Below are 16,520 nucleotides of genomic sequence, written 5' to 3'. Positions count from 1 at the left end.
TGATTTCTTATTAATAAAGAAACTGCCTAGGCCCATTTCATAGGCCAACCCTTAGGTAGGCGGAGAAAACAGAACAGGATGCTAGGAGAAAGAAGCTGAGTCAGTGAGTCGCCATGATTGTCCCACTGCAGACACGCAGGTTAAGATCTTTCCTGGTAAGCCAGCTCGTGGGCTACAAAGATTAATAGAAATGGGTTAGATTAATATGTAAGAGCTAGCCAATAAGAGGCTGGAACTATTGGGGCCAGGCAGTGTTTAAAAGAATACAGTTTCCGTGTAATTATTTCGGGGCATAAGCTAAGCTAGCCATGTGGGCGGCCGGGTGCCGGGGACGCAGCCCCGCCACTCTTATTTCAACAGTTTGGTAAACTCTATGGCGTGTACTTTCTAAGGTGAACCCATTTACTCAAACTGAGAGCTAGAGTCACTTGTCTTCAGTCTCTTTCAGAGACACAGTATGGAGTTAGAAGCTCCTGCACAAAGTACAGTGAGAACTTTCAGAGTGACTTTTCTTCCTAAAAAAAAAACAAGCCAAGCTCCTTGGGAGGAGCTGTGTCAGTTGAACCCAAATATTTGCCTGAGTAAACTTGAAAAGGAACCTGAGACTGCTTTGGAGGAACAGCTACCCTAGGATAAAGAACATTCTCTGTGAAGTCCTTTTTGGGACCAGTGAGGGGATAGAACAGAGAGGGGGGACTGGCCACAAAACTAAAATGGACAGCTGCTGCTTCACAGGGCTTGGACAGATCCAGCCCTGCCAGTCTCCAGAGGTTCTGAATTTGATCAGTACTGAAAACAGGAACATTGACAACCTAATGACTAAAGCCAACAAACCTGGAGTACATTAGAGTTGGTGACATCGTTTTCAGGACCCCATCACAAAACTGAGAATTGTATTTAAGGGAACAATTTTCCCTCTGAGCTTTTCCCTCTCAAACTGTCAAGTAGTTTGTTTCGTCGTACTTTGTTATATAATATCATAGTTCCTTGGACCCTAGAATACTAACTGAGCAATTGTGAAGGCTTTCATAGGTTTGGATCATCCAAACCACACTCAGCCTCAATGCATCTTTCCTACTGTGCCCAGGCTGTGTCCAGGTGGGGACTACAATTCTCTAGCCATAGAGACCAGAGAGTAAGTAACTGAACTTGTGAAGGGAGGCAGCCATATGGCAAGAGTGACAGCTTTTCAAGAAGCACCTTCCAAGCCCTGGGTGTATATGACATGGGCTGAAGGACTTCATTGACAAAATTCAAGTTCAATAATAAAATGATTGAGAGGAAGGGTTCACAGCAACAGCATTGCCTAATCCAAGCCTAGTGCCCTTGAGGCACAGAACCCACTACAACAGCACGGTCAGACCCATGCAGCAAGTACCTGGCTAGACCTGGAACGTAAGTTTAAACAGCACCATAACGAGTCCAGCGTTTTCTAAAGCAGATTCCCATGTCATCTTTGTTGCGTTAGAAATCTCAATGATACCAAACAACCAAACAGCAAAGCTCTAAACCTAGGGCATCGGGGTAAGTGTTTCCAATTAGGTACATAGGTGATTGTCAAAAACCCTTCTTTGTCCTCATGGTGCAGGCAGGAAAGTACTTTGACTGGGTCGCTTGCTCTGAGTTCCACGTGTGCTCCACACTTCCTCCTATGTATAGCAGACCTGCTCTGTCCCACAGGGACAGAAACAGGGTGTGTTGAGTCGTCTGTCCTGATTTTTCATTTGGAAATTTTAACCACTGAACTGAAGAGACCCAAGCAATGCAGCCAATGAGAAGCAGTAAAACATACAAGGGATCTTTCTGCCCTCTTCCCTTTTCTTGTTCCCTTCTGGGTACCCATTCCTCCTTTCCTTTCTAAGACACTGTGCCCTACAGCAAGAATGAAGCTTCCTCCTCCAGCTGCTGTGAGAATTAAAATGGGTTAGGTAGACAATTAGCGGGAACTTCAATGACATTTGCTATTATCAATATCCTATTGGCCCTGAATTCTATTTTTGCACAGGAAAGAGCATTGCATGTATTCAGAAAGTGTTGGTTTCTTAGTCCACAGGTGAAAGACAAAGCCAAACATAAAGAAGAGTCAGGAAAAAATACTAATTAAAGGCTTAACAATAATTAAAAGACTGTGTTGTGTTGTAAATACCAAGAAACATATTCTCTTTCTCCTAATTCATGTTTCCTAGGTTCCTCCTGTCTGATTGATTAGTCACATGGGAAGGAATCTAACCAAAGAGATAAATCTCAACACACGATCATCAACAGCTTCCAACTTTTTACTGCTGAATTTTATTTACAAAAATTTTCACATTAATTCATATCACTTAATTGAACTTTTCCTTTTCTATTTTATTCCTTCACTATATTTGTTTAGAGATTGAATTTGTAGATATATTTTGCTTGCCATCTTATATAGAGTAAAAGTCCCATATTTTCTAATTCCAAACAGTGATACAAAAAGCAGATGCATGACAAAAACTTAATTAATTTAAGGCTCACTAAGACTTCCTAGAGTTCCATTAGATAAATTATTCTTTCATCACACACACACACACACACACACACACACACACACACACACACACACATTTCCAAAAATGTCATCCAAAATTTTGGATCCTAAAGGGGGACAGGGTCTACCCAGAGGACCTAGAAAGAATCTCTCCAAATGCCATGATGTACCTGCCTCTAACTATGGGTAAGTGAGTGTAGCCAGTTGACCTTCCTGGGCTTCCCTTATCCCTCCATCACCAATTTAGGACTCTGGTGAAAAGTCCACTCATCTCTAGAAAGCAGAACTAAAAAACTCAGGAATGAGCATCCAGGTCCCTCACTAAGGAAGCCTTGAGATACCAACCAAGGAAGGGGGGTTGGTGGTTTGGTAGAGCAGAGCGGAAATGAGTATCATTTATCACCCAGGAACTAACTGTAGGAGTGATTGGTCTCTTTTAATACTGTACCTGGAGAGTAGAAGAGGACCAGAATCCTGAAGGACCTGGCTCCAGAAGCAAGTATGTCTAAGCAGCAAGAGGGACAGACCATCATTAACTCAGTGATGCAGACCTCTCTGGGCTGGCTCTGTGTGCAATGGTGACACATAGGTCTTCTAACATGGTAGCTTCATGCTTCCAAAACCATAAAATAAGAAGTATATGAGTGTTCTGTGAGTTAGGCTCAGAGCTCTGTAGCATTTTCTCCACTGCTTTCTTAATGAACGTCATGCTGGCCCAACTAATTTTACTACCCACAAAGATCGATCTCCAAAGATTATAGAAATTAGATAGAACATGAGAACGATATAAAATTGGTTATATTTGAAAATGAAGGTTTACACTTGGACTAGATTGAATTTTAAGCAACTACCAATGACAGAAAATTATGAATTCTAGACAAAATACTATTCTGGAGTGGTGAAATATTGGACATAATTGTATAGAAAAGATCTAACAGCACACACAATGATTTTTCTTTATATAGGCTTTATTGGTATATTTTTTGTATTATTCTGACAAGATATCTGAAATAGTCTATGTTATAAAGAAAAGAGGTTTCTTCACCTTATAGTTTTGGGGCTTCAAGGGCATGGTGCCAACTCTGCTAAGGACCTCATTGAAGATGAATCATAAAAGGTGACTCATATAGGAGAAGGAGGTGTCCTGTGTGCAGGCAGGAACCAGTGAGCCATTCAGCAACTGGGCTCAGTGTTATGACAAACTGCTCTTGTAGGAAATACTTTAAAATCTCCCAAGTACTTCCATACTCCCTTTGTAGAGAGCTCCATTGGTGTCCAGGGAGCTCCACTAAGCCTCTGAAATGTGGTCACACCTCCCAATGTGGTCACACTTAGGCCTGGAGCTCCAAGTCCTATATCCTTGGGAGAAAGAGTAAAAACATATCTAAGCCTCCACTTTCTCTTCCTTGGAGAAACTATTTTTTAAACTATATAAAACTGTGTTCTATGAAGACTGGGAATTATTAGAAAAAAATAATGGTTTTCAGTTAACATGCCAAAACCAAAGTTTTGCAATTATTTCATTCTTATAATAAATCTTAGTTAAAGCTTGGTATGTGACCCCCTCCATTTTCCATAAAATTTTATAACCTTCCTAGATATGAAAATCATGGAAAAATAAAGTGTCCTGTGGTATGTATATCCTGTTCAATTTTGAACAGATTAAGGGATAGCAGTTTGGAATTCACAGTATCTGTTAATTATTTCCATAAAGATAAATGGTATATTGGAGTAGGCTTTTCAAAGTATGAAGAATAATATACTATTTTTTAAAAAATCATCTATAGTAATAACCTACCTCCTTAATGGTTTTAGCTTTACTTACTTTTAGCTATACTATTTCATTCTATCTTCAAGCTACCTAAAGCATATAGAATTATTCATATAAAAATTAACATGTGACTAGGTATTGATAGAGAAAGTTTGGAAATAAGATCACTGGTCCATTAATAGCAGCATTGATGGAAGTCTACAGAGCACCTATTGAGGGTTACAGGCTCTTATGCCCCCCAAAACAAAAGAATTCAACCAGAGACTATGGATAATGGTAGTAATTAAAGCAATTTATTAAGAAAGAGAACACTCTTAAATGTCGAAGCAGAACAGAGAGCTGGGAAAGGTTCTGTATTCAAATGTTGTGAGCCAAGGATTTTATGACCCTTATTTATGTCACACCCACTTTCTCCCATATGTGCGTGTTATGCACTATTCTGGCACAAGAGTCATCCCTTACATGTAAGCCTGCTGGGAGGGGTTTCCAGTTGTTATGTGTGCTATAATGGTAAATTTTTATGTGCTGTTAGAGCTCTCTGAGAAGCTGGCTCTGGAAGCACGGTTGTTCCCCTATTCCTATTTGAGACCAATGTTTGTTTCAAAGAGTCTTCCCAGGCCCTTTTGCCTGGAGATGGGCTGGCAACCCTAAGTCTTTGATAGGACAGATAAAACAGCCCAAAAGTCAAAACACCATGTCCCTGAAAACAGCTGGAAGGTGAAAAATTTCCAGCAGATGTTACCATTGTTTATCCCATGTTATAAAAGTGTCTGCAGTGGGGAAGAGGTGTGGGAGTTCAGCCATGGAGAAAGCTCGATGAGGAACTTCAGGCTGCCTCAGCTTCCCCAGTCAGTTTCTGCTGGGTGTAAGCTCCTGAATTCACAGCGCAATCTTTGCTTGCTGCTATCTACTCTTTTACCTGGAAGCTCTACCTGTGGGTACCCTGCTTTGCCCGCGACTCTCCATGAGTCACCTGGCTGGGGTTGCTTCAGATCATTTGTGCTGAATGTTTGTTGCTCCCAATTTGAAGATGTTATTTTTCTGCAGTTCGTTTGTTTGCTTGCTTTAGCTTGGAATCCTCACCTGGAAGGAGGCTCTGTCTTGTCTTAGACTCTCTCCAGCTACTGTCATGAAGACGCTTCTCCAGTCAATTTTTGCTAGATGTTTTGAGCACACAATTTGATGGTATTTTCCTATCTGTCTGTCTACCATTCATCCATCTGTTGCTTGTTATTTTTTATTTTTACTCTGTATACTTAATAAACTCATTCATTCAAAACAAAAAAATGCCTATTGTAGGTTATTGTAGCACACCAGTTTTTCTACCGACAGGCTTCTTTTATGTACTAATCTTTTGTGACAATTACACGCACTTAAAGTGTATTGTGTCCATCCTCATGCCACATTGCCCTCTTGCATTGTTCCGTACTCTTTCTGAATCCTTTCTTCTTCCAAACAAGGCCAGTTCTACCCTATGTCCAGTGTTTGCGTGTGTGTGTGTGAGTGTGTGTGTGTGTGTGTGTGTGTGGTCTTATGAAGGCAATCACTGTTTCTGTATCCTCTAGCCTTTACATTCCTTTGGCCACCTCTTTGATGATATTCTTTGAATTTGGGAGTGGGTGATCTAGATATCTTGTTTAGAGCTGAGATCTCAATGGTCACTACTTACTCTCAGCACTCTGACTGGTTGGAGTCTCTGCATTTTCCATCACTCTCTACAAAAGAAGCTTCTCTGGCCCAGGCTGAGATAAGCACTAGCCTACGGGTGTAGACATAAATGTGTAGGTGAACTTTGGCTATGTGTCTGTTCTGCAACATGAGCAGTGTATACAGTCTCCTAGGACTCATGACTGCTCCAGTCAAAAGCTTCTGAGCAAGTTCACAGTACCAAACAAATGTTCTTTCCCAATGAGCAGGCATCAGATGCAACTGGAGAGCAGTTGATTAACCCCAAAATGTTCTAGACAGTATTGTAACAGTGGGAACATCTTGCCTGGCATGTCAGTAGTATAGTCTTCAGGGTACATAGGTGGGAAAGACCATTGGTGACTTTCCTCCCCCATCACCTAGCATAGCCTCTTCCAGTACTATGAGAACCAGCCATCAGGGAGGAAGCCTCCAGACCAGGCCCATTAGTTTCTCTGTGTCCTGTATCCTCAGCAAGATTCTTACCATCTAGGTGGATGACCAAGGGCAGTGGCAATAGTCTATTTATTAACTGATGTCACCCCCTCCCTGCTCTATTCTCTTGTCATATCTCTCTTCTTATAGTGTGAGGTGAATCATCCAGTTATCCAGCACAAATTTCTTATGTCAGTACAATATTCACTGGTTGCTTTGGAAACACCAAGCCACCTTGAGTTTCTTTTCTCTTTGTCTTTGTAAACGTATGCCCACAAGCTCTAAGTGTCTACAAAGCAAAGGAAATCAGTCAGGCTTAACACAAAAAACAGTTTTGGTTAGAGGTGGGACTTGTGCCTACTTCCCCAGCCCTAACCAAAGAGCTATTTGCAATTGGTACCTACTAGGAAAGGAAAAATTAGTTTTCTCCAATAGAGTGAGACTGGGCATATAAACGTTCTCCAGTAGACTGTCAACAAAGAAACATACTCATTTGTGTGTGTGTGTGTGTGTGTGTGTGTGTGTGCTTTGTGTTAACTTTTTAATCTTGTTTTGTTTGTTTGTGAAAGAGAGAAATAACATGAAGTTGGGTAAGTCAGGAGAAGGGGAAAGCCAGGGCTACATAGATAGACCCTCTGCCAACGGCGCTTGCTGAGACCAATCTTCAATCTCGGCTTCTCCAAATAAGATGCAGGTGTCTGAAGCTGGGCTCTTGTAGATATCTGGTTTGGTGATAAAGAGAACATTTTTAGATTTCTGGATAGTGACTCCAGTAACCCCTGTAACCTGTTGAAGACCCAGTTGGGACATAGCCTTTTTTGCCTTTTTTTCACCCTGACTCTGTTTTGCTTTACTGACTGGTTCTTCCTCGATTTCAGCTGCTGTTGCCCACTGGGCTTGTTGTGTGGTTGTCTTTGAGGAGTCTTGTTCTTTGAGCTCTGGGACTGATTCATCACTGTCAGATTCTGTTCCTGACCCTGCCTCAGCTTGTGGCAGTGGCAACTTCTGCTCTGTAGCAGGGATGGTTTCTGCGGCTTCACCAGTCATTTTGCATGGAGAACACGGTAACCAAGAGGGTGGCAGAAGGAACAAGCCAGAGCATGACCACACTGCGGCAGAAGGAAGCCGAGAGAGAGGTAGCCTTTTTTCAAAAACAAACAAAGGTATTTTTTTTTTCTTAGAATAGAATACCTGAACAATCACTTTCTAAATGAGATCTAAAGTTTCCCAGAAGAGAGGGTTTAGGGCCAGAATATAATCCATGCTTTCCTTCCTCCTCTTCTCTCATGAAAATGTGACCAGGTGGAGGAGTTTCCAGTAAGTCCTGCTGTGGCACCTGTAGGGAAGGCAGTGATGATTTGTTAGGACCATAAACACTGTCAGAAACCCTCACCACCAAGATTGCGGCCAAACAAGAAGGAAACCAGTGCACTTTGAAAGGGGTGGATGGTTGTGATAAAGACAGGCTTGTTTTTCATGGTTTATTATTTGTACTGTCTTTATCGTAGGTCACTAAAGAGTCAACACCACATTTCTGCTGCCCTCTCCAACTTCTCCAAGCTTGTAAGGTTGTCAAAAAAAAAGTAATCAATCAATCAATCAATCAATCAATCAATCAATCAATCAATCGTGTAATCTGTAGACCCAGAAAACTGTCCTATTCCTCTGAACCCATTTCCTAAAACACACTTGTCTCTGGGGTGTTTGATCTGAGACTAAGGCTTCCTTGAGCTAAGAGGTGAGTATAGGGAAGGGAAGAACATTCTTAGGAGGCCTGAGTGGAAATAAAGAGTTGAGTATCATGATATTGCCTGGTTATTCTTTTTATGGACAACATATAAAAGAAGAAACAATGAAGAAGAGGCGGAAACTGAGTTACAGAATGTGGTGATTTGAATAGGAATGACCCCCACAGGCCTATATTTGAATGCTTGGTCATTAGGGTACTGCTTAAGAGGGATTAGCAGGTGTGGCCTTGTTGGAGGAAGAAGTGTGTCACTAGGGGTGAGATTTGGGGTTTCAAAAGCTCGAACCAGATCTGTCTCTTTTTTCCTGCTGCCTATAGACTGGATATAGAACTCTCAGCTACTTCTCCAACACCATGTCTGATGGTGTGCCGCCATGATTGTTGCCATGATGTTAATTGACTACACCTCAAAGTGCAAGTCACCCCTAGTGACACACTTTATAAATGTGTGCTTTCCTTTATAAGAGTTGCATGGTCAATGTATCTCTTCACAGCAATAGAACACTGACTAACACAGAAAACAATTCAGAAAGTTGAGAAAAGACTCTAACTCTAGAAGTCCAGATGACACAGTTGTAATCAGTAAGTGACTGTGGACAAGTGGCTTGCTAGGAAATTGTATAAGGGAAATGAATTCAGTGGGCTTCTCCTGAAAACTTAGAGGAGTCTCTTCAGGTATTAAATATGGAATATTCCTTTACACTATGTGAATATATACATGTCACTGTGATTGATTTAATTTAAAAAAAACTGACTGGCCAATAGATGGACATGATAAGGTTAGATGGGAGAACCAGACTAAGAACACTGGAGAAGAGGATGTAGTCAGAGGAGTCACCAGCCAGACATGTAGAGGAAGCAGGAGGTGCAAGATGAAAGAGGGGTAATGCCACAAGGCAGGATGAATATTAATATAGAGGGGTTAATTTACGTTGCAAGAGTTAGTTAGTAACAAGACTAAGCTATTGGCTGAGCATTTATAATTAATAATAAATCTCTGTTTTTATTTTGGAGCCAGCAGTACTGAGAAAAACTTCACCTACACTTAGATGTCTGCTAGAAGAACTGACCTCTAAGAAGGTGTGATAGAATGAGAATGTGGGTACTGAGGCAGAGACGATTAGGGGGATGACAACAGTGTGGTTCAAAGGAAGACATGGCATTGGACTAAGGTCACAAAATAGAAGCAATGGTGAGGAAAAGGGAAAAATAGATCTATTGAGGGACTAGGCCGAAGACAAGATCCCAGTGCTAAGGAGTTCTTCAGAATTTACAGAACTCCTCATAACTGTTCCGATTATGATAAATTTTTAAAATTAAACACAATAATTGACTATTTGAGAAAATATAGCTGTACTACACCATCTTTAAGCAGAAGTTATAGATAAGCTAAATGACAATGTCAAGGAAATGGGTAAGTAGCCTATGCTGAAACTTAAGAGTAACGTTTAGTCAAATTTCTAAACCCACCTGGTGTTAAAACTGTGCGACAAAGCCCAAGGGCCACTCCCTTCCTGCTCTGCCTGGCTGTCTGTGTCTCTCTGTTGTAGTGAAGCCATGGTTGCTAGCCTGGGCACCCAGGAATCAGGAAGCATGTGAGGTAAGGTCTGCAAAAGGCTGGAATTTCAGGAGTTGAGCCAGAGACTAGTTCAGGGTATTCAACCCAAAGTGTGTCTCCAGTGGAGCCAGACATGGAGACAGACAAGGCCTAACCACCAGATAAGCAGAGCTCAGAGATGGTGGGTGAAAAATTCGCAAGAGATACCCTGGGAGGTTTTCGCATTATCTAAGGTTTTATCCACAGGTGTAGTGGAGGTGATTAAGTGTTAGTAACAGTAAGCAATCTTAGCTTCTTACATCAGCATCACCATCATCGTCATTGTGTGTGTGTGTAGGAACATGGTGAGTGTCATAACCACATGGGAAATCAAAAGTCAACTTCCTGTAATTGGCTATTTCCCTTCTCTGTGTGGGTTCTAGGGATTAAATCTAGGTCTCCAGGCTCACCAGCAAGTGCCTTTATCCCCTGAGCCCATTACCAGCCCAATCACAGCTTCTTGACCTAAGAAAAGGAATAGGGCAGTCTTCCCATGTCTCACACAGCCCACTTCCAGGGCCTCCAGTCATTGCTGAGGAGCCATAGGAGGGACAGTGTTCTGTGTTTGCCGTGGCACTAAAAGAAAGACGGGGCCCAGAGAACTGCAATCCTTTATGGAAGCATGCACTTTTTGCAACATATTCCAAATAATAAGCATGCATGAAGAGTGCACTTTGTAACAAAATGAGGACTTGCTCTTCCACACATGGCAACTTCCACACACGGCAAGCTCACTGCGCTGTCGTCTTCATGCGGGTTCTGTTACCTTCAAGCTTGAAAACTCTTAAGGGGTCCACATTTGCCAGCTCCAGGAAGAAGGATGTGGTTAGTTATGCAATGGAATACTGTAATGTAAGAGGTCCCATCGTGACAGGAGTCCCAGAAGGCCAGAATAACTTTAGTAGCTAGTAACTTCAGAGAAGCCATTGAGCTGACATCATCTGCTCTAAAAGAGATTAGTGCTAGTTTTACCATTTTCTTGAATTGTAGCCATAATGAAATATTAAAAATAAAAATATGGACATGTAAAAATCTATGTCTTTAAAACACCATATAAGATAATGTCAAAAATAATATACTGGGGGTTGGTGAGAATGTTCAGAGGATAAAGACATCTGCTACCAACATGACAACCTGAGTGTAATCCCCAGGATCCACATGATAAAAGAAAGAATCTCCCACCCCCAAGTTGTCTGTCTTCCACACACATGCCATTGCAGGTGTGTGCATATATATATATATACATATATATATATGTATATATATATATGTATATATATATGCTGTTCCTGAACACTAGACTCTAAACACCCAGGTAGTCCCCAGACTTAGTATTTCAATAATATAACATCTCTTATTGAAACAACTATGATTTTCAAACCCATTGACTCGGCTAGCCTTAATTCTAAGTTCGAAGACTCATTTCAGTACTTCACATGTGTTAAGCTCAGCTGCTAAAGTTGTAACTCAAGTCAATTCATCTTTGTGTTCTTTGTGAACAAAATCATCATCCATCAGTGTCACAAATGAGTAACTTGGGAATGAGTTGGTTTGCCTCGCCTGTTTACTCCCTAATCCTGTTGCTATAAACAGATCGTATATCTACCCCAGTCATTTCTGCCTTTGTTTCTCAATTCTTCTAACTAGTCTTCCAGTCTTTGTTTATCCCTCTCTGGTGTTTTATTGTTGCTACTGTAAATACTATTTTTCTGAAATTTTAATACAATTAGGATGTTCTTAAGTTCTTCACAGAGTTCAGTATAAAACCAATGTCCCACAAGCACAGCTCACAAGCCCTTCAAGATCTTTCCCACTCTCCTCCCCAAAGCCCTGGCCACTTATTTATCCTCTTGTTCCAAAATCCAGATGCACTGATTTGCATTTTCCCAAATGTGCAACCACCTCCCTGATTCCACGTGTTGCCAGTGCTGTACTCCATAGTATTGCTGTTTAGCTAACTACTACAGATCTTTTCATCTCCAGTGGTTTGATTTGGTTTTGTGGTCCTGAGGCTGGAACCCAGGGCCTTGCAAATGCTTGGCCAAGTGTTCTACCACTACATTACATACCTAGCCTTAGACCTCTTCCAGCAAATGGCCTCAAACCACTCCCAACACAATTCCATCTGCACGGCTGGGCTTTGCTAAGACTCAACCTGAAACCATTTTTCCACAGTCTGTTTTCTTAACCAGATGTGATCCCTGAGGGCAAGTACTGGGACTTTCATTTTTTTTTTTCTCTCTCTCCAACAGCCGCTTCTTCCCCTGGAACAGAAAAGGATTATTTCTGACCCTGATCAGGTAGTAAAAACTGGGAGACCCATCCATGGAAGGAATTTTCTTTTGAATCCCTGCCCAGACAGGAAAAGGATCTCTTTAATTAGGCATGACCTTGAGGTTGGCCAGCAGATGGATAAAAGCAGGTCAATGGTTTAATAATAGGTCTTCTCTAGAGCGATGACATTTTAAAAGAATGTATACAACTAACTGGCTATCTTTTGGTTTAAAGACTGAAGAGGAACCACAGCAAGCAGGAGAGTCCCTCTCCTTCAACTAAATGCCACAAATCAATGAGCGTTTGTTCCCAAGGTCTCAAGTATATCTGGCCCTTTGAATATAAGTCAGAAGAGAGAGAGAGAGACTAAATCCTTTTGCAATTCTATTTTTGACTCTTCTACTGTATGGACAGTTCTCATGGGCCTGAAAACAACCAAAAAGCCTTTGCTCCCATGGTAACAGCATCTCCTTGCACTGACTCTGGACAAGAAAGAACCAGGAAAAAAGAAGTCTTGAGCATTTTATTTGAAAACTCTTCCTTACTTAATGAATTTTAGAAAGCCACTTGACTATCATCTTCCCCCAAAACAGTATTATAATTGTTAAAGTGGCATTGGTACCCTGATATCTTCAAGTATTACCTAGAAACCCCAGGCTGTGTTCCTTCCTTCCTTCCTATCTGACTAGTCATCCCAATCGCAATGACTCTCTGTCTCTCTGTCTCTGTCTCTCTCTCCCGTGATACAGCCAAAGCCCTCTGCGAACACAGAATTCTCCATTCATGCAAGTATCCTGGTATCAAGAAGAACACAGGAAGTCCTTTGGAAAATGAATGGCAGTGCTCCCATTTGGTCTTAGCAGAGATAACTCACTCAAATTATTAGAAGCATGCACAGGCAAGAATATCAGCTCCACATTTTGGGTGTAGAATGTGTCCCCCCAACCCCTCTCTGTCAATGAATTGCCATCAGACAGAATAGACACGCCCACCTATGCATGGCCTCACAGCAAATACAGCCCCAGCATCGTGCCAGCTGCCAAGATGGAAGGTAATAAGTTGTCTGTAGCCTGGATCGCCTCATCAATAATTTAGCAAATTCTACAACCTGAAAATTTGTGGCTCAGGTAGTGCTTCTGGCTTACCCTGCTCAGGCTTACCCTGTCCTGGCCTTAGACCTGTTCATTCCTCTTAACAAAATGCTTCCAGAAAGGCAGGAAGAACCAAAGAAGCCAAAAATGCTACTACTTTTGAAATATTTTCATTCATGTTTGTTAGAAAAACACCCAAGTTAGTTTCAATTATTCATCCACAGGCTTAGCGAATGAACCAAGACAGTAGGCACAAGCTCATATTTCTTTTTGTTTTGTTTTGTATTTTTAAAAATATTGCTATGATAAGCATCTATTTAGACTTGCCCAGGTCTAACAAATGAAAATAGGGGACTCCAATTCAGTTCAATTTAAATTTCAGATAAACAATGAAAACTTTTCTGTTATAAATGTAACATAATCTTTGGGATGTATAAACACTAAAAGGGCATTTATTGTTTATCTGAAGTTCACATTTATCTGGGCACCTTTATTTTTCATAATAATTTATGTATTTCTCATGGTCATAAAAAGCACACAGAATGTGCAATGTGGCTGCAGGAGTTTTCTGCAGGATGGGATTTCCTCTGACCTTTATGATCATTAAATTTGTATGAAATTTCCAATTTTTTATCTTAGCTTTTATATTCAGAAATCTAAAGTGAGTCATGTTTTAAGTGATCTGTATAGCTGGCTTATAATTATGCAAATTTTATCTGAACAAAACGCCATTATTTTGAAATAGAATCCACTCCTCCATAACAGGCTGAAGGAGTAACTGGCTGTGAGGACCACCTGCCATTGTCCTAAATTTCATGCACAGGAACTTCTGCCCTGTAAGAAGAAAATCAGCATTTTCACTGTGGAACATGCTGCCTGCAAGTGAAAGTGCGGATGCGAGTTACAGAGAGAACCAAGGATGCTGGCTGCAGAAAACAGAGAGGTGGGCTGCAGGCAGGGGAGAGAGTGGGCTGCAGGCAGGGGAGAGAGTGGGCTGCAGAAAGCAGAGGGGTGGGCTGCAGGCAGGGGAGAGAGTGGGCTGCAGACAGGGGAGAAAGTGGGCTGCAGAAAGGGAACAGAAGCTCCCTTTCAAAGTGATTCTTTTCCAAGCCCCAAACACGCAAATTAGAAAAAGTATGAATTAAAATTCTTTGACACATGATGCATTGATTCTTGTGGCAAATATCTTTACTATAAATTTGGTCACTGCTGAGTAAGTACCGAGACAAAGCAGAACAAATTTCACAGCCCTGGGCATTGCTCTTCTCCCTTGAGTCTTACAGACCATAAACAGTCCCTCTGGGATTTGGTAAGCCTTTCAGAATCATGAATATTTGAGTGAATTTTCTGTATTATTAATAATAAAAACATAAGCTATTTTTCCATGACATAACAAGCAGCCTCTGAGAATTCGTTATTAGCGGTTCACTAGGGTCACAATCAGACAGTGCTTTTGTTTATATACACATTCATTTGAAGTTATTTTCTCTTCATGGAATAATTTGCTAAAATTTTCGTAAAGGTCTCTGTGGTTTTATAAATCACCATAAGAAATGGTTCCTCATGGATATGTTGGCGTTCTTAACGAATTTACATGATAAATGATGATTAGAGGTTATTAAAAACTTAACTGATAAATATTAACTATCCATTGTGCTAATTGTTGGCTCTTATTCTGAGTCATCTTTGTAATGGCAGATGCTGTGATGGGTCTGAAATAAAACACCAGTGTTCACAGAAGACCTACCTCTTAAAGGAAGCCTTCCTGACCTCTCCTCTATGGTCCCAGCTATAGAAGAGAAGTTAACAGACAGACAGCAGTCAGCATTAGGGGACAGGGCACTATTTTGTCTCGGCTTTGTTAGTGTGGTTCATTTTCCTTTTTATTTTTCCTTTGCTTTAGGGTCACTATTCTGAAACTAAACCTAAGTGGGAACGTTGGTATAAAATCAAAGGGAAGGAACCTGCTGCTGAGAATTTTCTCAGAGAATCTAAAGCTACCTCACTTTTCAAATGTCAGTAGCAACACCATGCTACGGCATTAGAGTGATGTCTTTGTTCTTTTGGGGGGAAAAGGTGCCTCCTAGAGTTCACAGTGCAACCAGGGGCTGGGGCTATTTTCTTTCAGCATGCTGAAGGCTTTCTACTCCTGCCAGTCTGCAGTCAGATAGCTAAGGCAGGCCAGAGTCGGGAAAACCAGGATGGGAAAGGGGGTGACGAAGGGAGAGAGATGCAGGGGGAAAGGGAGAACAAAGGGAAGGAGAAAGAAAGATGGAAGGAAAGGAAAAGAGAAGCGGAGCAGAGACGGAAGGGAGGGGAGAGTGTGGTGGTTTGAATGTAATTGGCCCCTATAAGCTCATAGGGAGTGGCGCTATTAGGAGGTGTGGCTGTGTTGGAGTGGGTGTGGCCTTGTTGGAGGAAGTGCGTCACTGTGGGGTGGACTTTGAGGGTTTCTATGCTCAGAATACCACCTAGTGTCTCAGTTCATTTCCTGTTGCCTATAAAATGTAGGACTCTGAGCACCATATGCACCTACACGCAGCCATGCTTCTCGCCATGACGATAATGGACTGAACCTCTGAAACTGTAAGGGAGCCACCTCAATTAAATGTTTTCCCTAAAAGAGTTGCCATGGTCACGGTGGCTCTTCACAGAAATGAAAATTCTAACTAATACAGAAAGGAGAGAAAAGAGCACCACCTGGCACACGGATAGGGATAACCTGATGCAGAAGGATGGGAGTCAGGTAGTGAAAGAGAGGATTCCAGTGCAGTCGCTTCCTGGGGAATGGTTTCAATGGGCGGGAGGTGGGGCGCTTTTGGAAACCAAAGGAGATGGGGACAATCAAACTGTTCTGTGGAGGCTGGGAAGATGAATAGGTGAGAAAAGTGCTGTGCAAGCTGAGCACCTGTGCTCAGGGCCTGGGCATCTCAAAGGCTGACCGACAAACTCCAAACTCAGCGAGAAACTTCATCCCAAAAAATTAGGCGGAGCCAAAACGAGGGCTCAGCAGTGAAGAGATCTAGTTACTCCTGCAGAGGGCCTGGGTTGAGACCCCAGCACTTACGTGGCAGCTGATAATCATCCACGACTCTAGTTCCAAGGGATCCAATGCCCTCTTGTAGCTTGAGTGGACGCTATACACACCACGTGGTGCACAGACATACATGAGGGAGAAAAATATGAAGGGAAGCGCAATAAATAAATGACAACGGAAGTCCACCTCTGGCATCCAGGGGTTCATTTATACTACACATGTACACCATACACACACACACACACACACACACACACACACACACACACTACTTCTACTAACTGAGACTTGTTAGAATATGTTTTGCTCATATGCAGTTCAGACCTACAACTCACCCACATTTGGGGTTTTTTTTGTTTATTTTTTTTTA

General features: G+C 41.7%; 1 pseudogene; it reads right to left on the bottom strand.

The window, feature by feature from the left end:
• Window positions 1-7,022: 7,022 nt before the first annotated feature.
• LOC101999852 lies at window positions 7,023-7,451 on the bottom strand (annotated as a pseudogene).
• Window positions 7,452-16,520: the final 9,069 nt, after the last annotated feature.

The sequence above is a fragment of the Microtus ochrogaster genome, chromosome 5 (genome assembly GCF_000317375.1).
Source record: "Microtus ochrogaster isolate Prairie Vole_2 chromosome 5, MicOch1.0, whole genome shotgun sequence".
Classification (NCBI taxonomy): domain Eukaryota; kingdom Metazoa; phylum Chordata; class Mammalia; order Rodentia; family Cricetidae; genus Microtus; species Microtus ochrogaster.
Note: the sequence above shows the minus strand (reverse complement) of the source record. Positions and strands in the feature narration are given on the sequence as shown.